The sequence below is a fragment of the Sapajus apella genome, unplaced genomic scaffold, assembly GCF_009761245.1.
Source record: "Sapajus apella isolate SASKATOON/1434 unplaced genomic scaffold, GSC_monkey_1.0 scaffold18, whole genome shotgun sequence".
Classification (NCBI taxonomy): domain Eukaryota; kingdom Metazoa; phylum Chordata; class Mammalia; order Primates; family Cebidae; genus Sapajus; species Sapajus apella.
The window spans coordinates 11,934,252-11,953,797 of record NW_022436958.1 but is presented as its reverse complement, the minus strand read 5'-3'; the positions used below and the strand labels follow the sequence as shown (position 1 = coordinate 11,953,797).

Here is a 19,546-nt window from a genome sequence, read left to right as displayed (position 1 = left end):
TATCAGGAAGGTATGTGGGAACAGACAATACCAGTGGCATTTAAACTTTAAGCATAATAGAGCTTTAGACTTTATACACTGATATATGAAACAGACATTTAACAAAAAAAGCAATAATGCAAGTCAAAACCTAACCAAAGGCCTCTACCAACTAAAAATTTGAAATTTTCCATGGAAGTCAGACAAAACGAAAAAATGGAAAATGAAACCCCTACAGCAAAAACCAATCAAGTCTTCCAACACTAAAGTCAATATCCAAATCTCATACAGGACCAAAAAGGGGAAAACACTCAGGTCTACAAATGGATAAGCTGTTCCAATACAATTCAGATCCCGACATTTTCCCACTCAGAAACAAATGCAGTGGAGCTTTTCCTGGGGAAAGAGAAAAGAGCTCTCCAATGAATTTTTTTTTAAGTGACATCTAGAAAGTGTGCCTCTTTCTGTCTCTTTCCCTGGCGCCTCATTGGAGGAAGGAGGGGGTTGTTTTTGTATTCTCCCCCATTGGAGCAAGACACAATCAGATGTTAGCTGGAGGAGAGAAACCACTTTTGACAACAGCAAATAAAAATAAAAGTGCCCTTCCTCCCCTGACAGGATGGGCACCCACCTCACACACCCCTCCCTACTCCAACCCCTCCTTCACTCCCCCCCCCCAGCACCACCCCCTCCTCACCCCGGAGCTCCACTGCGTATGTGGTTTGGTGCTACTGTTGCCCCGGAGTGAAAGTCAGAGCCAGAAGAAGGCAATGAAGCCCCCACAGACACACTTACCTTTCCTGCCCCCCACTTTTGAGTGCCTTCCCTGGAGCTGTGGAGGATGACACAAAGGGTAATAAAGGGGGGGAGTGGAGGAGGAGGAGGCGAAGGAGGAGGAGGAGAGCTGGGGAAGTGGCTGCTCCTGGGTGTAGTGAGATGTCTCCAGCCAGGGCCAAGCAGCAGCAGTAGCAGCAGCAGCAGTAGCAGCAGCAGCAGCAGCAACAGCAGCAGCAGCAGCAGCAGCAGCAAAGGGTCTGTGTTGCTAAGAGGCTTTTGGTTTCTTTCTCTCCTCCTCTCACGGCCAAAGAGGAGGGTGGAGGGGGCTCGGGAGGGAGGCGAGTTGGAGGGGTGAGGGTGTAGGAGTCGTGGATGGGGATTTTCGAAGAAGAAGAAACTCCTTCTTCTCTCTCAGGCTCAATCCCCCTCTCAGGGCTCAGGGCTGGAGGGTGGGGGAAGGAACTCAGCCACCTTCCCCCCACCCCCCTCAATTCAAGGTTGAAGTGGGGTAGAATTAGTGTCCTGTCCCTTTAAAAATAGAAATAAAAGGTGCCCCCCCTCTGCCACTGCCTCTCTCTTCATCATCAGCTGCTGCTGCTGCTGGGGTCTCTCTGCTTGGGGGGAAGGGGGGGTTCGGGTAGAAGAGACGGGAGGCACTCACTGCGCATGTCCCTCTCTGACGGGTGGCTGGTTGGTTGAAGGCAGGAGGAGGGGGAGGGGAGGAAATGAGATATTTTCCCAGAAGGCGCTGAGGCGATTGCGACCCGGAAGACATTGTAGAAGGGGGTACAGGGGCGGGGGCGGGGGCGGGGAGGAGGAGGAAGTCGCTACGCTTTTAACACCCCCAGCTCCCTCCTCCTTTCTAAGGGAAAGTGGAGGAACGGAAGTGGGCGTGGACAGAGACGAAAGGAGGTCACGTGTTTGGGCGGGAGAGGGGCGGGGTGGGAGAGGTGGTGCGTGCGCTGGGCATGCCGGGAGTGGTTGTGTACCGTCGGCAACATCAGGTGAATCCTAGCAGAGGACGTGGCCAGGCGATCGGGTAAAGCGATTCCTGCAGGCGTTGGTTCCGCTCTTTGCCCTGGTAAAGGCAGGCTTTTATGCGAGAGTTAACGGTGGGGTAAACTTGCCATAAACGAAGGCCAAGGGCGTCGGTGGCGAAAGGTGAATCGAAAGGGGGTGGATGGAAGGCTGGGGAGATTGGGAATTGGGAAGGGGCCAGGCTTGTGTAGGCCGGGAAGGCCAGGACCAAGCGAGCTCTGTCTGGTGGCCTCCCCTTGAGGTTGCCAACGAATCTTTCACAAGTGCAGGGAGTCCTGAGACTAGCTCTGCATCGGGGTGGTAGGTGAGAAGCGTGACGTTCCGGGTGTAAGAGAGCACGGAATTGTGAAGCCAGCAGCTGACCCTCATGACTGCAGAACGGGGGACCTCTATCCGGGGACAGAGACAAGTCCTCTGTATGAATTTTGACCAGATGCATCAGTCGCGTTGCTTATATTGGATATTGCGGCCTTCATGCCTTACCTCTCAACCCTCCCTGGTATTCTGGAGTGGCTTTGGGGAAGCAGGCAGGGAAGACTTGAGTGGAGCTTTCTTCCATCTCTTCCGTTGTTGCTGCAACACAAAGCCTTTGCTTTTTCTCAAAGAGGGGTGTGGGATTGTGTAGTCCTTAATGTTGAGTTTTACGATTGATGAATAGAAGAGGCGTGTTCAAAGTTTCCCCTTATACTGTAAATGAGAGTTTTAAAAGGACTGTTTCCTCTTAAGTTTCTTTGGTTACTATCCTTAGCTTTTGAGCCTTTGCTTTGCCAAATGTTAGCTGTTTTTGCTGAAAATAATGAGATTCTATCATAAAATTAGAATTAACTCAAAATGTTTAACAACGGATTTATAAATTTACGCTAGTAAGGCTTTTATAGTAAAATAGTACTGGTTCTTTTTCACATAGTTTTCACACAATCTTAATGTAAATCATTACAGTCTCAGTTGTTTTGTAAAGGTATTCTGAAGGAATATTATTGTACTTTCTTTTAAAACAAAGAATCTAAAATTCTTCCTGTTTATTATGTTGGTATTTAATTCTGTGGTGTAGGTTCTTTAGGGGTACACTATCAGTTAAAGGTACTAATTTTCCACGTTTTACTTTCCGTAAGTTTTGGCAGTGGACCCAATTTATGCATCATTGCTTAACGCTTACTAGCTTCTGTGTTGTGTACCGAAATCATGTCTGATGGAATCAAAATTAGACTCCTGTGCTTTAAAATTTTCTTTATAGTGTAACCAAATGTCTGCCACTTTGTAATTAAAAAAAAATACAGCAAGGCAATGTCTGATGTATGAAACAGACATTTAACAATTAGATACAATTTTAAATCTTTTGTATTTTTTTCTGTATATTTAGTATTTAAGCATACAAACATCAATACATAGTATAATGAATATAAAGTGAATTCCTTGTAACCACAGTCAAGAACCTAAGAAGCTCCCCTCTTCAGTCTATTCCTGATGTCATCCCCTTCCTCAGTTCTTTCAGGGTTTAACAACCTACTGATTTTTTTTTTTTTTTTTTTTAAATTCACTATTGTTGCCTAGGCTGGAGTGCAATGGCGCGATCTTAGCTCACCGCAACTTCTGCCTTCCTGTTCAAGCGATTCTCCTGCCTCACTCAGCCACCCGAGTAGCTAGGATTGCAGGCATGCACCACCATGCCCGGCTAGTTTTGTATTTTTAGTAGAAACGGGGTTTCTCCATGTTGGTTAGGCTGGTCTTGAACTCCCGACCTCAGGTGATCCGCCTGCCTCGGCCTCCCAAAGTGCCGGTATTACAGGCGTGAGGCACCGTGCCCGGTCCAGTATCCTGATTTTAATGGCAATTATTTACTGCTTTCTTTCTTAGTATTTCTTAACCACCTATGTCAGCATTTAGATTCATTTAGCCTGTTTTTTAATTGTATGTAAGTGGATTATATGTTACGTATTATTAAGTATCTTTTTCTCTCATGCAGCTAAGATTTAAATAGTACATTTAGTTCTTCTATTGCAATATAGTAATATCTGTAGTATAGTTCTTATATTGCAATATAGTAATATCTATAGTATAGTAAGTATAGTATAAAAAGTCTTAATGGAAATGAGCCACAGTTTAAGTAGTCTAATATTAATAAACATTTGGATTGTGTTCCATTTTTGGCAATTATGAATAATGCTATTATGAATGTTCTTGTACATGTATTTTTATGCACATTATCATGTATTTTTGTAGAGTATGTATGTTTATCTTCAACTTCACTAGTATGCTTTTTCCAAAGTAGATGCACTACTGTATACTACAATAGCAGTATATGGTAGATCCCTTTATTTTTATTGTCTCACGAAGAGTTATTTTTATTTTTCCCAACTTGATAAATGTGGCTTTATCTTACTGTTGTTTTAATTTACCCTGCTCAGGATACTAAAGAGTTTGAACACTTTTTCAAAAACTTACCAGCTATTTGGATTTCCTCTTTCTAGAATTGTCTTTTTAATTTTTACATCTTTTGTGCATTGTCTTTTTAAATCTTTGGTGGGGTTATTTTTTAATCTTCTGTCTGTGCTATTCAGCATAGTAGCTACTAGCTGTGTGTGTCTTTTGAGCACTTGAAATGTGGCTAGTGTGACTGAGGAACTGAATTTTTACTTTTATTTAGTATTCAATGAAGTTTAAAAACTGACACTTGATTTGGTTATTGTAAAACCTGTATGTTTGGAACAACTGAGACACATAAACGTTTCTTAACCACAAATTATTTTTACTTTTGGAGATTTTTTTTTTCTTCCTGGAGATGGAGTCTCACTCTGTCACCCAGGCTGGATTACAGTAGCACGATCTTGGCTCACTGCAACTTCCACTGCCCGAGTTCAAATGATTCTTTTGCCTCAGCCTGCCGAGTAGCTGGGATTTCAGGCATGTGCCACCACGCCTGGCTAATGTTTTTATTTTTAGTAGAGGTGAAGTTTCACCATTTTGGCTAGGCTGATCTTGAAATACTGACCTCAAGTGATCTACTTGCCTTGGCCGCCCAAAGTGCTGGGGTTACAGGTATGAGCCACTGTACCCAGCATTAACTGTAAATTATATAAAAATGTAGATCCAGTATTTTTAATGGCAGTTTTAACTGAGCATCTACATTGTGATATTCTATAAAGACCAGATTTCAAAGACAGTATGAAAACAATGTAAAATACCTCAGTTTTTTATTATGATTACATGTTGGAATTATAATTAATTTCACCTTGTTTTACTTTTAGTGTCAACACTAGAAAATTTTAAATTACTTATGTCACTTTTACTGTATTTCTGGTGGATAGTACTTTTAGCTAGATGTCCCTATGTGTTTACCACTTCTTAATTTCTTCCTGCATCTCTGACTTTTCTTTTGGCATCTTTTAACTTTTGCTTTAGCACACTGAGTAGTATAATGCAGACATTCTGATTCTCTTAAGTTTTTTGCTTTGTCTTAATTTTTTGTTTTGCCTTTTATCTTGAAAAAAGTTTTGGGGATATTGTAGATTTGTGGTTATTTGTTTTACTTAAACCTTAAAGGTAACATCCCACTGCTTTTGGCTTTCATTACTGATTTTGATAAATCAGCTGTCAATCTACTAGGTTCATGCAAAAGGAATTGTGGTTTTGGACTGTGAATTTTAAATCATTATAACTAGGCTCAAATGTGTCTTTATTAATCAGAATAGGAATCATTATAATCAACACATTTTTGCCAATGAGAAATAAGGTTGTTTATTCCTATAAGAATCCTTGCTTCAGGATTTCACAAAACTCTCAGAAAGCATTTTACTGCATCCTGCTGGTTGTGGAAGCATTTTCCCTGCAAAAAGTTATAGAGAAGCTGGAAGAAGCAGTGGTCAGTTGATGAGAAGTCAGGTGATATGGTGGATGAAGCAAAACTTCATAGCCCAATTCATTCAACTTTTGAAGTGTTGGTTGTGCAATGTGCAGTTGGGCATTATTGTGGAGAAGGATTGGGTCCTTTCTGCTGACCCATGCTGGCTGCAGGCATACAGTTTTAAGTGTATTTCATCAATTTGCTGAGGATACTTCTCAGATATAATGGTTTCTCCAGGATGCAGAAAGCTGCAGTGGATCAGACCACCAGACAGTGACCATGACCTTTTTTTGGTTCAAGTTTGGCTTTGTGAAATGCTTTGGAGCTTCTTCTCTGTCCAGCCACTGAGCTAGTCATTGCTGGTTGTCATATAAAATCTATGTTTTGTCACACCTCACAGTCTGATTGAGAAATGGTTCATTGTTGTGAAGAATGAGAGAAGACAACGCTTCAAAAGAGCAGTTTTTACAATTTTTGCTTAGCTTGTGAGGCACCCACTTACCAAGCTTTTTCACCTTTCCAGTTTTGAACTTGAATAAGAAAATTGCTTGAATTTGCTTTTTGTGTAAACTCATTTCCATAGTCTAAAATAAATATAAATAAAAATAGCAAATAAGTCATTAGCAAAAAAAAAAAAAAAAAAGCAAGAAATGCCCATTAAAATGATGTATAACATAACCACATTTATTTAAGAATGTATTCCAGTATCAAATGGCAAATTCCAACAATGCAACAACCACAATTAATTTTTTACCCACCTAATAATTCTTACTGTTTTGAAGGAAATCTTTCAGAATTTTTTTTGGGGGGTTAATAAATTTTCTGCTGTTTCACTCTGATGCTTTTGTGTAGAATTCTGTTTTTCTTTCTTTCTTTGTTTGAGATGGAGTCTTGCTCTGTCGCCCAGGCTGGAGTGCAGTGGCCCCATCTCGGCTCGCTGCAACCTCTGCCTCCCGGGTTCAAGGGATTCTTCTGCCTCAGCCTTCCAAGTAGCGGAAACTACAGGCATGCGCCACCAAGCCCAGCTAACTTTTGTTTTTTAGTAGAGATAGAGTTTCACCACATTGGCCAGGCTGGTCTCTAACTCCTGACCTTGTGATCTACCAGCCTCGGCCTCCCAAAGTGCCGGGATTACAGGTGTGAGCCACTGTGTCCGGCCCTTTTTATTTTTTTCCTAGTCAAGTGTGGTTCTGGGGGTAGAGACAATATTAAATCATCGTGTGGAATTCTTTATTTTGCCTTGTGTTCATTGAGATTTTTAAATCAGTGCATCAGTATCTTTTTAAAGATATTGGTGATATTCTTACTTTCTATAGTTGCTTCTTAGTGTCTGCCGGAGATTGATTTCAGAACCCTGTGCAGATATGACAATCCACAGGCAGCTCAAATTCCTTATATAGAATGCCATCATATTTGCATACAGCCTACACACATCCTCCCACGTATTTTAAATAATCTCTAGATTACTTATGGTACCTACTACAATGTAGATGCTATGTAAATAATTGTTTTACTGTCTTGGTTTTTTTTAATTTCTGTTATTTTTTGTTGTATTTTTAAAACTATACATTTTTTTAAACCCTTGGTTGAGGGAATCTGTGGCTGTGAATGGCTGATTGTATTCATTGTTCATTTGTTGTTTGTTACAGATAATTCCAGTTTCTAAATTTTCTGTGTCTGTGTCTGCTGGCTCATGATATTTTTTTCTTGTGTGCCTTGATTACTAGTTGCATTTAAAAAGTTATAGGAAAAGAAGAATGCTAGAATATTAGTGTCTTTCTTAAGAAGGTGTATTTTTCTAGGAAAGATCCCTAGGGGTGCTGTCGGTCCCAAGTCACTTTATTCATGTTCAAAAGTTGGGACTCCTTCCGTTATACACATGACATTGAGCAAGACTTTAAGACCATGAATTCTTCTTTCCTTCAATTTTCTCTTATCCTAATGATATTGTCCTTAAACTATAAATGTAAATTGGATGGCTTATCTGAGTCCCCAGCTTTGGTGGGCCCTGTGCTTTTATTTTTATCTTTTATTTTTAATATTATTTAAAAAAACAACAACAACAAGGTCTCACTGTATTGTGCACGATGATCCTGAGCCCTTGGGCTCAAGCAGTTCTCCTGCCTGGGCCTCTCAAAGTGCTGGGATTACAGGCGTGCGCCACCTCACCCAGCCTTGTGTTTTGATGTTTTACCATAGTCCAACACATCTTCCATTAGCTTAGCCTTTTTTTCAGCCTTTTCTTCTAGATAGGAAAATGTCCTAAGCACAAAAATTACTGGGTGTATGGTTTACTTCTGGTTTACTTTGACATGGAATTTGGTATGTAATTTCACATTACCTTATTTCATTCATTTTTTTTTAGTTTTTTTGTTGGCCTCAGCAGAAAGGTTTGTCCTGTCTGCCACTACCATAAATAAAACCCTAATTATCTTTCTTTTTTATTTTTGAGATTTGATTTTAAGATATTTATGCTTTGAGCCCAAAATTTTTTTTGAAGCTTCCATATATGCATGAGAACATGTGATACTTGCCAAAATGCCTGGCTTATTTCCATTAACATAATGTCTGCCAGTTACATCTGTGTAGTTAAAAATGACAGGATTTCAATCTTTTTAATGGCTGAATAACATTCCATTGTGTATATGTACCACGTGTCTTTATCCATCCGTTGATTTACAGTTAGGTTGATTCTATATCCTGGCTATTGTGTATCGTGCTGCATTTAACACGGGAGTACAGATACCTCTTTTATATACTGATTTCCTTTCTTTGGGATATATACTCAGTAGTGGGATTGCTGAATTGTAGTTCTATTTGTTGTGTTTTTAGGAAGTTCCATACTGTTCTGTCTTGTGACTGTGCCAGTTTACATCTCCACCAACAGTGTACAGGGGTCCCCATTCACCACATTCTCACCAGCATCTACTATTGATTGTCTTTTTGATAAAAGCCATTTGGACTGGGGTGAGGTGATACCTCATTGTAGTTTTGATTTGTATTTCTCTCATGATAAATAAGGTGGAGCATTTTTTATAGACCTCTTTGCCATTTGTATTTCTTCTTGAGAAACGTCTCCTCAGATCTTTTGCCCATTTTAAAATCAGATTGTTTGTTTTTTTCCTATTGAGTCATTTGAGACTCATTTATTCTGGTATTAATCCTTTGTCAGATAATGGTTTGAAATCTTTTCTCCCATTCTGCATGTTATGTCTTCACTTTATTGTTTTCACTGCTGTGCAGAAACTTTTTGGCTTGGAGTGATGCCATTTGTTGATATTTTATTTTATTTTGCTTCAGTTGCTTGTGTTTTTGAGGTCTTATTTAAGAAATCTTTGCCTAAACGAGTATCCTAGAGTTTTTGCCCAGCAGTTTCCTCTAGTAGTTTCATAGATTTAAGTCTTTAATGCATTTTTCTTTGGTTTTTATATATGGCAAGAGTTAGGGGTCTACTTTTGTTCTTCTGAATATATCATCCGGTTTTCTCAACACCATTTATTGAAGAGACTGTTCTTTCCTCAATGAGTGTTTTTGTCATCTTGCTAAAAAAACTAATTGGCTTTAAATACATGGATAAATTTCTGGGCTCCATTCTGTTGTTCTGTGTGTCTGTTTTTATGCCAGTACCATGCTATTTTGGTTACTACAGCTTCGTAGTATATTTTGAGGTCTGGTAGTGTGATACTCTACCAGTTACCAGCTTTGTTTTTGGTCAGGATTGTTTTGTTTATATGGAGTCTTTTGTGTTTCCATACAATTTCAGTATTTTTTTTTTCTGTTTCTGTGAAGATTGTCATTGCTGTTTATAGAGATTGCTTCGAATATATAGATTGTATTGGGTAGTATTGTTATTTTAACAATATTAATTTTTTTCAACCCATGAGCATAGGATGTCTTTTCATTTGTTTGTATTCTCTTATATTAATTTCATCAGTGTTTTATAGTTTGCCTTGTAGTTGTTTAAGTTTATTCCTAGGTATTTAAAATTATTTGTAGCTATTGTAAATGGGATCACCTTCTTGATTTCTTTTTCAGATAGGTTGTCACTGTTGGCATAGAGAATTCTGTGGATTTTTGTATGTTGATTTCATACACTGCAATGTTACTGAATTTGTTTATTCGTTCTAATAGTCATTTGTTGGAGTCTTTAGGTTTTCTAAACATAAGATCACATCAGCTGCAAACAATGATAATTTTACTTCTTCCTTTCCAATTTGGATGTCCTTTATTTATTCTCTTATCTGTTTACTCTGGCTAGGACTTGTATTACTGTCTTGAATGATAGTAGTGAAAATGTGCACCCTTATCTTCTTCTAGATCTTAGAAGAAAGGCTTTCAGCTTTTCCCCCATTCAGTCTGATACTAACTGTGGGTTTGTGTTATATGGCCTTATCATGTTGAGGTATGACTCTTTTGTCCCTAGTTTGCTAAGAGTTTTTATCATGAAGGGTTACCAAATTTTATCAAAAAAATTTTTTGGCATCTATTGAAATGATCATACACTTTTTGTTCTTATTCTGTTGATATGATATATCATATTGTTTGATTTACATTACGTTGAACCATCCTTGCATCCCTGGGATGAATCCCACTTGATTATGACAATCTTTTTAATTCATTGTTGAATTTGGTTTGATATATTTTGTTGAGGATTTTTATATCTATTTTCATGACAGATACTGGCCTATAGTTTCCTTTTGTTGCTGTTGTATCTTTGTCGGGTTTTGGTATCAGAATAAATCTGGGGCCAGGCATGGTGGCTAATGCCTGTAATCCTAGCACTTTGGGAGACTGAGGTGGGCAGATCACCTAAGGCCAGGAATTTGAGACCAGCCTGGCCAACATGGTGAAACCCTTGTCTACTAAAAATATGAAAATTAGCTGGGCGTAGTGGCTCATGCTTGTAATCCCAGTTACTCAGGATGCTGAGTCGAGAATCACTTGAACCCAGGAGGCAGAGGTTGCAGTGAGCCAAGATCACACCATTGTACTCCAGCCTGGGCAACAGAGTGAGATTCTGTCTCAGAAGAAAAAAAAACAAAAAGATTAAATCTGGTCTCATAAAATGAGTTTGGAGATCCTCCGTGATTTCTGGGAATGATTTGAGTAGGATTGATGTTCTTTAAATGTTTGGTAGAATTCAGAGACTAAGTCATGAAGTCCTGGCCTTTTCTGTGATGGGGGACTTTTTATTATTGTTTCTATCTTGTTACTTACTATTGGTCTATTTAGATTTTGGTTTTTTTAATGTTTCGTTCTTGGTAGGCTATATGTATCTAGGAATTTATTCATTTCTTCTGGGTTTTCCAGTTTATTGGCATATTGTTGTTCAAGATTGTCTCCAGTGATGCTTTGAATTTTTGTGATGTCAGTTGTAATGTCTCCTTTTTTGTCTCTGATTTTATTTGGATCTTATTTTTTCTTTGTTTGAATCTTCTTTCCAAACAACCCTTTTCATTTCATCCATCTCTTCTATTTTTTTCTTTTAGTCTCAATTTTATTTGTTTTTTATTATTTATTTTCTTGTTTTCTTCATTATTTATTTTCTTAATTTGGGGCTTGGCATTCTCTTGCTTTTCTAGTTCTTTAAGATGCATTACTAGGTTGTTTATTTTTTAGTTTTCTACTTTTTGATTTACACATTTATTGCCATAAACATTCCCTCTAATATTAATTTTAACTGTATCTCACAGGTTTTAGTAGGTTGTGTTTCCATTTTCATTTGTTTCAAGAAATTTTTTAATTTTCTTCTTAATTACTTCATTGGTTGTTCAGGTACGTATTGTTTAATTCTTATGTGTTTGTATACTTTCCAAAGTTCCACCTGTTATTTATTCCTACTTTTATTTCATTGTGGTTAGAAAAGATACTTGATAATTTTTATCAGACTTGTTTTGTGGCCTGACTTGATGGGGCTCTTTTTGAGTTTCTGTTTGCATGAAATATCTCTTTCGATCTTTTGGTCTATCTATATTTTTATAAATGAAGTGAGTTTCTTATATGTAGCAGATAGTAGGGCCTTGTTTTGTATAGCCCTTCAGCTCCTCTGTATCTTTTGATTGGAGAATTTAGGATCCATCCTTGAGAAATGTTTCATGTGCTGAAGAGAAGAATGTGTATTCTGAAGCTGTTGGATGACAGCTTCTGTCAGTGGCTGTTAGGTCCATTTAATCTATTAGTGCAGAAAACATTCATTGTTTCTTTCTTGATTTTTCTGTCTAGATGACCTGTCCAATGGTGAAAGTGGACTGTTGAAGTCCCAAGTCATTACTGTATTGGGTTCTGCCTCCTTAACTCTAATTAACTTGGCTTTATATATCTGGGTGCTTCTGTGTTGGATAGATATGTATTTATAATTTTTATATCCTCTTGCTGAATTAAAACCTTTTATATTATATAATAACCCTTCTCTCTTTTCACAGTTTTTGTGTTGAAGTCTATTTTATCTAAAAATGAATACAAAGCTACTTGAACTTTTTTTGCATTTCTACTTGCATGTAGTATCTTTTTCCATCTTTTTTTTTTTTTTTTTTTTTTGAGACGGAGTTTTACTCTTGTTACCCAGGCTGGAGTGCAATGGCGCGATCTCGGCTCACTGCAACCTCCGCCTCCTGGGTTCAGGCAATTCTCCTGCCTCAGCCTCCTGAGTAGCTGGGATTACAGGCACGCACCACCATGCATCTTTTTGTTTTTAATCTATGTTTTCATAGTGAAGATTTAGTCCATTTACATTCAGTATTATTATTGATAGGTAAGGACTTACTACTGCCTTTTTGTTGTTCTGGTTGTTCTCTTGGGCTTCTTCCCCTTTCTATTTACTTGTCTTCTTTTGTGCTAAAGTTATTTTTTGGTAGTATATTTTAATTTCTTTTTTTTTTTTTTCCCTTGAGACAGAGTTTTGCTCTTGTTGCCCAGGCTGGAGTGCAATGGCACAATCTTGGCTCACTGCAACCTCTGCCTCCTGAGTTCAAGAGATTCTCTTGCCTCAGCCTCCTGAATAGCTGGGATTATAGGCATGCGCCGCCACATCCAGATAATTTTGTATTTTTAGTAGAGACGGGTTTTCTCCATGTTGATCAGTCTGGTCAGGAACTCCCAACCTCAGGTGATCCTCCCTCCTTGGCTTCCCAAAGTGCTGGGATTACAGGCATGAACCACTGCACCCAGCCTAATTTCTATTAGAGGTTTTTGTTTTGTTATTACTGCGAGGTTAGCAAATAACAACTTATAGCCAGTTTTTTGCAACTGATGACAACTCTGATTGCAAAGAAAATAAAAAATACAACCACAGAGAAAACTAAAAACCTGTATATTTTTACTCCATCCTTTTACTTTCTGACTTTTGTCTATATATTTTTATATTTTAAGTTTTGGAGTAGTTTTGTTTTGTTTTTTGTTTTTTTTTTTGATAGATTTGTCTTTTAATTTTCCTACTAAAGATATGAGCGGTTAGGGTAGTCTGTGTTTATCTGTGCACTTGCTTTTACCAGTGAGTTTTATACCTTCAGATGATTTCTTGTTGCTTGTTAATGTCCTTTTCTTTCAGATTGAAAAATTTCCCTTTAACATTTTTTGAAGATGGGTCTGGTGTTGATGAAATCCCTCAACTTTTATTAGTCTAGGCAAGCCTTCATGTCTCCCTCATATTTCAAGGATAATTTCCATGAATGTATTAGGTTGGTACAAAAGTTATCGTGGTTTTTGCCAGTAAAAGTAATTGCAAAAACTGTGGTTACTTTTGCCCCAACCTAATAACATTCTACTCTCTTCTGGCCTGCAGAGTTTCAGCTGAAGTTTGTCAACCTACTCTTTTCTGGCCTGTAGGGTTTCTACTAAAGTTTGCTGCCAGATGTAGTACAACTCCTTTATATAGTTACTTCTTTTCTTTGGCCATTTTAAGCATCCTTTCTTTGTCTTTGACCTTTGAGACTTTACCTTTATCTCCCTTAAGGTAATCTTATTTGGGTTGAATCTATTTGGTGTCCTTTGACTTTCCTTTACCTGTATATTCATATCTTTAAGTTTGAAAAGTACTTTGCTATTATTTCTTTGAGTAAACTTTCTACCTCAGTCTCTTTCTTTACATCCTCTTTAAGGCCAATAACTCTTAGATTATGCCTTTGGGGTGCTATTTTCAGATCCTGTAGGCATACTTCATTCTTTTTTATTATTTTTCCTCCTGACTGTATTTTCCTATAACCTGTCTTCAAGCTCACTAATTCATTCTTTTGCTGTTGAGAGGTTGATGGAATTTCAGCTTGTCGAATTTTACAGCTTCAGAATTTCTGCTTGATTTTTATTATTTCAGTGACTTTGTTAAATTTCTCTGATATAATCCTGAATTTCTAATCTCTTTTATATTGAATTTCATTGAGCTTTCTCAAGACTGCTATTTTGAATTTCCCATCTGAAAGGTCACATATCTTTATTGCTCCAAGATTGGTCTGTTTTCCTACATGTTCTTGATCATTGTGGATGTTCATTGATGTCTAGGCATCAAAGAGCTAGACTTCACAGTTTAGGTTTGTTTATTCCTGTCTCTCTCCAGGGTTCTTTCCAAGAAATCAAAGCAGATTGAGTGTTGTGACCTAAGCCTATAGTCACTGCAACCGTTTTGGCATTAAGGAGCATCTGATGCACAGGAACGCTGTGACTCTTGCAGACTCCTACGTACACAGTCTTCATGGACTTGGGAAATAATTGGGAGAATTCCCTGGATTACTAGGCAGAGTCTCATGCTCTCTACCTTTCCTTTCGTTCAGTCCGGAGCCTTTCTTTGTACTGGCCTGCCCATTGTTGGAGGGGGTTGACACAGGCACTCCTGTAGCCACCACAGTTGGAACTGTGCTGAGTTGCATCTGAAGCCTTGCAGACCAGCACAGTATTGGGGCTCACCCAAGGGCCACAACCAATCCTGTGTGACTGCCACTGGCTGTTATTCAAGGCCAAATGCCACTTTAGTCAGCAGGTGGTAAATTCTTCCAAGACTGAATCCATCCCATCAGGGCAGCCATTCCCTTCTAGCCCAGGGTGAATCTGTAAATGCCATCCGGGAGCAAAAGCTTGCTATCAAAACCTTCAGAAATCTCTCTTTTGCTTTATTTTACTATGACTGAGCCTATACTCAGGTTGCAAGACAAAGTTCTCTGTACTATTCCTTCTCCCCCGTAAGCTGAAGGAGTTGGAGAGGGTTGACTCAGGGATTTCCTTGTCTGCCACAGGTGGTGTTACACTGGGTTTTATCTCATTTCCATTACCTCCAAGACCAGTGCAAAACCAAGGCTTGCCAAAGGATGCAGTCCTTGTGGCCTCACTGTTACTCATATTTATTCTAGGCCCTAGATCACTTAGTCATAATGTGATGAAGGCCAACTACTTCTCCTAGGGTAGAAGATTTCTGTCTGGCATAGGACTGATCTAAATGCTCCTTCTGTAGGCACTAGCAGAATGCCCTGTGTTGTGTTCTGCTGTTACAGAGCAGCACTGAGTTCCAATGCAAAGTCCCAGACTTACTTTCACTCTCTCTCCCAAGCACACAGATTCTCAGTGCTGTGCTGCCTGGGGTTGGAGGAGGGGTGGTATAGTCAGCGCAAGACTGTCTTTCCTACCTTCTTCAATGCCTCTGTCCTTGATATTATGTTAAAACCAGGTGCTATGATTGCTCACCTGATTTTGTTTTTGTTTGTTTGTTTGTTTTGAGGCAGGGTCTTACTCTGTCACCCAGGCTGGAGTGCAGTAGCATGATCTCAACTCATTGCAGCCTGGACTGCCCTCCTGGGCTCAAGCGATCCTCCTAACTCAGCCTCCTGAGTAGCTGGGATTACAGGAGCATACCACCATGCACAGCTAATTTTTGTACTTTTTGTAGAGACAGGATTTAATCATGTTGCCCAGGCTTGTCTTGAACTGAGCTAAAATGATCCACTTGCCTCAACCTTCCAAGTGCTGGGATTATGGGCATGTACCACTGCGCCCAGCTGATTCGCTGATTCTTATGAAGGCAGTTTTTTTGCATGGATAATTTTTCAGTTTGGTGTTCCTGCTGAGGGGTGATTCCTGGAGATTCTCTTCATCCATCTTGCTCTGCCTCCTCTGCAAGAAAAAAGAGATCTATTTTAATTTTTTTTTGTAATTAAACTTTAAGTTCCAAGATACATGTGCAGAACATGCAGGTTTGTTACATAAGTATACGTGTGCCATGGTGGTTTGCTGCACCCATTAACCTGTCATCTATGTTAGGTATTTCTACTAATGCTATCCTTTCCCTAGCCCTGCACCCACCAACAGGCCCCAGTGTGTGATGTTCCCCTCCCTGTGTTCATGTGTTCTCATTGTTCAACTCTCACAAGTGAGAACATGTAGTGTTTGATTTTCTATTCCTGTGTTAGTTTGCTGAGACTGATGGTTTCTGTCTTCATCCATTTCCCTGCAAAGGACACAAACTCATTCTTTTTTATGGCTGCATAGTATTCCATGGTGTATATGTGCCACATTTTCTGTATCCAGTCTATCACTGATGGGCATTTGGGCTGGTTCCAAATCTTTGCTATTGTGAACAGTGCTGCAGTAAACATATGTGTGTGTGTCTTTAGAGTAGAATGATTTATAATCCTTTTGGTGTATATGCAGTAATGGAATTACTGGGTCAAATGGTAGTGCTGGTTCTAGATCCTTGAGGAATCACCACACTGTCTTCCACAATGGTTTAACTAATTTACACTCCCATCCTTTCCAGCATCTGTTGTTTCCTGACTTTTTAATGATTACCATTCTAACTGGCATGAGATGGTATCTCATTTTGGTTTTGTGCATTTGTCTAATGACCGGTCATGATGAGCTTTTTTTCATATGTCTGTTGGCCACATAAATAAATGTCTTCTTTGAGAAGTGTCTGTTCATATCCTTTGCCCACTTTTTGATCAGATTTTTTTTTCTTGTAAATTTGCTTAAGTTCTTTGTAGATTCTGGATATTAAGCCTTTGTCAGATGGATAGATCGCAAAAATTTTCTCCCATTCTGTAGGTTGCCTGTTCGCTCTGATGATAGTTTCTTTTGCTGTGCAGAAGCTCTTTACTTTGATTAGATCCCATTTGTCAGTTTTGGCTTCCATTGGAATTGGTTTTGGTGTTTTAGTCATGAAGTCTTTGCTATGTCCTGAATGGTATTGCCTAAGTTTTCTTCTAGGGTTTTTATGGTTTTAGATCCTACATTTAAGTCTTTAATCCAACTTGAGTTAATTTTTGTATAAGGTGTAAGGAAGGGGTCCAGTGTCTGTTTTCTGCATATGGCTAGCCAATTTTCCCAATACCATTTATTAACTTTATTAAAGGGAATCCCTTCCCCATTGCTTGTTTTTGTCAGGTTTGTCAAAGATCAAATAGTTGCAGATGCGTGGCATTATTTCTGAGGTCTTTGTTCTGTTCCATTGGTCTGTATATCTGTTTTGGTACCAGTACCATGCTGTTTTGGTTACTGTAGCCTTGTAGTATAGTTTGAAGTCAGGTAGCATGATGCCTCCAGCTTTGTTCTTTTTGCTTAGAATTGTCTTGGCTATACAGGCTCTTTTTTTAGTTCCATATGAAATTTAAAGTAGGTTTTTTCTAATTCTGTGAAGAAAGTCAATGGTAGCTTCATAGGGATAGCATTGAATCTATAAGGTACTTTGGGCAGTATGGCCATTTTCATGATATCCTTCCTATCCATGAGCATGGAATGTTTTTCCATATTTTTGTGTACACTCTTATTTCCTTGAGCAGTGATTTATAGTTCTTTTTGAAGAGGTCCTTCACATCCCTTGTAAGTTGTATTCCAAGGTATTTTATTCTCTTTATAGCAGTTGCTAATGGGAGTTCACTCATGACTTGGCTCTCTGTTTGTCTATTATTGGTGTGTAAGAATGTTTGTGACTTTTTCAGATTAATTTTTGTATCCCGAGAGTTTGCTGAAGTTGCTTATCAGCTTAAGAAGACTGGGCTGAGACAATGGGGTTTTCTAAATATACAGTCATGTCATCTGCAAATAGTTTGACTTCCTCTCTTCTTATTTAAATAAACCTCATTTCTTTCTCTTGCCTGATTGCCCTGGCCAGAACTTCCAATATTATGTTGAATAGGAATGGTGAGAGAGGGCATCCTTCTCTTGTGCTAGTTCTCAAAGGGAATGCTTCCAGCTTTTGCCCATTTAAGATGATATTGGCTGTGGGTTTCTCATAAATAGCTCTTATTATTTTGAGATCCATTCCATCAATACCTAGTTTACTCAGAGTTATTAGCCTGAAGGAGTGTTGAATTTTAGCAAAGGGTTTTCTGCATCTATTGAGATAATCGTGGTTTTGTCATTGATTCTGTTTATCTGATGAATTACATTTACTGATTTATATATGTTGAACCAGCCTTGCATACCAGGGATGAAGCTGACTTGATCATGGTGGGTAAGCTTTTTGATGTGCCACCAGATTCGCTTTGCCTATATTTGAGGATTTTCGCATGGATGTTTATCAGGGATATTGACCTGAAATCTTTTTTTGTTGTGTCTCTGCCAGGTTTTGGTATTGGGACGATGCTGGACTCATAAAATGAATTAGGGAGGAGTCCCTCTTTTTCTATTGTTAGGAATAGTTTCAGAAGGAATGGTATCAGCTCCTCTTTTGTACTTCTGGTAGAATTTGCCTATGAATCCATCTGGTCCTGGGATGTTGTTGGTTAGTAGGCTATTATTTACTGCCTCAATTTCAGAACTCGTTATTGGTCTATTCAGAGATTTGACTTCTTGGTTTAGTCTTGGTGTGTGTATGTATGTAGAAATGTATCCATTTCTTCTAGATTTTCTCATTTATTTGCATAGAGGTGTTTATAGTATTCTCTGATGGTAGTTTGTATATCTGTGGGATCAGTGGTGATATCCCCTGTATCATATTGTATTGTGTCTATTTGATTCATCTCTCATTTCTTTATTAGTCTGGTTAGAGGTCTATCTATTTTGTTAATCTTCTCAGAAAATCACCTCCTGGATTCATTGTGTTTTTTTGAAGAGTTTTTCATTTCTCTAACTCCTTCAGTTCTGCTCTGATCTTAGCTATTTCTTGTCTTCTGCTAGCTTTTGAATTTGTTTGCTCTTGCTTCTCTAGTTTTTTTTTTTAAATGTGATGTTAGGGTGTTGACTTTAGATCTTTCCTGCTTTCTCCTATGGGCTTTTAGTGCTATAAATTTCTCTCTTAACACTGCTTTAGCTGTGCCCTGGAGATTCTGGTATGTTTTGTCTTTGTTCTTATTGGTTTCAAAGAACTTAATTATTTCTGTCTTAATTTTGTTACTTACCCAGTAGTCATTCAGGAGCAGGCTATTCAGTTTCCATATACTTGTGTGTTTTTGATTGAGTTTCTTAATCCTGAGTTCTAATTTGATTGCACTGTGGTCTGAGAGACTGTTTGCTATAATTTGTATTCTTTGGCATTTGCTGAGGAATGTTTTATTTCCAACTATCTGGTCAATTTTAGAATAAGTGCAATGTGCTGCTGAGAAGAATGCATATTCTGTTGATTTGGGGTGGAGAGCTCTGTAGATGTCTATTAGGTCTGCTTGATCCAGGGCTGATCAAGTCCTGAATATCCTTATTTTCTGTCTCTTTGATCTTCTTAGATTGACAGTGGGCTGTTAAGGTCTCCCACTGTTTTTGTATGGGAGTCTGTGTCTCTTGGTAGGTCTCTAAAAACTTACTTTATGAATCTGGGTGCTCCTGTGTTGGGTACATATATATTTAGGATAGTTAGCTCTTCTTGTTGCTTTGGTCCCTTTAGCATTATGTAATGCCCTTCTTTGTCTTTTTTGATCTTTGTTGGTTTAAAGTCTGCTTTTAGCAGAGATTGCAACCTCTGCTTTTTTTTTTTTTTTTTTTTTTTTTTTTTTTTTTTTT

The 19,546-nt window shown here is 38.6% G+C and overlaps 2 protein-coding genes across 12 annotated transcripts in view; one reads left to right on the top strand and one right to left on the bottom strand.

The window, feature by feature from the left end:
- Positions 1-1,551, bottom strand: part of MBD5 (methyl-CpG binding domain protein 5) — a 477,719-nt gene extending 476,168 nt beyond the window's left edge. The window contains exons 1-2 of one of the 3 annotated variants that reach the window (XM_032286238.1): positions 1,418-1,551; positions 775-811 (exon numbers count right to left, since the gene is read on the bottom strand). The gene's annotated coding sequence lies outside the window, so the exon portion shown is untranslated. The other 2 variants (XM_032286241.1, XM_032286237.1) reach the window with 2 other exon arrangements.
- A 19-nt stretch (positions 1,552-1,570) lies between these two features.
- ORC4 (origin recognition complex subunit 4) overlaps positions 1,571-19,546 on the top strand; it is a 69,041-nt gene continuing 51,065 nt past the window's right edge. For 2 of the 9 annotated variants that reach the window (XM_032286248.1, XM_032286253.1), the window contains exon 1: positions 1,571-1,837. The gene's annotated coding sequence lies outside the window, so the exon portion shown is untranslated. Of the gene's footprint in view, positions 1,918-19,546 lie in introns of all 9 variants that reach the window. The other 7 variants (XM_032286246.1, XM_032286256.1, XM_032286252.1 and 4 more) reach the window with 6 other exon arrangements.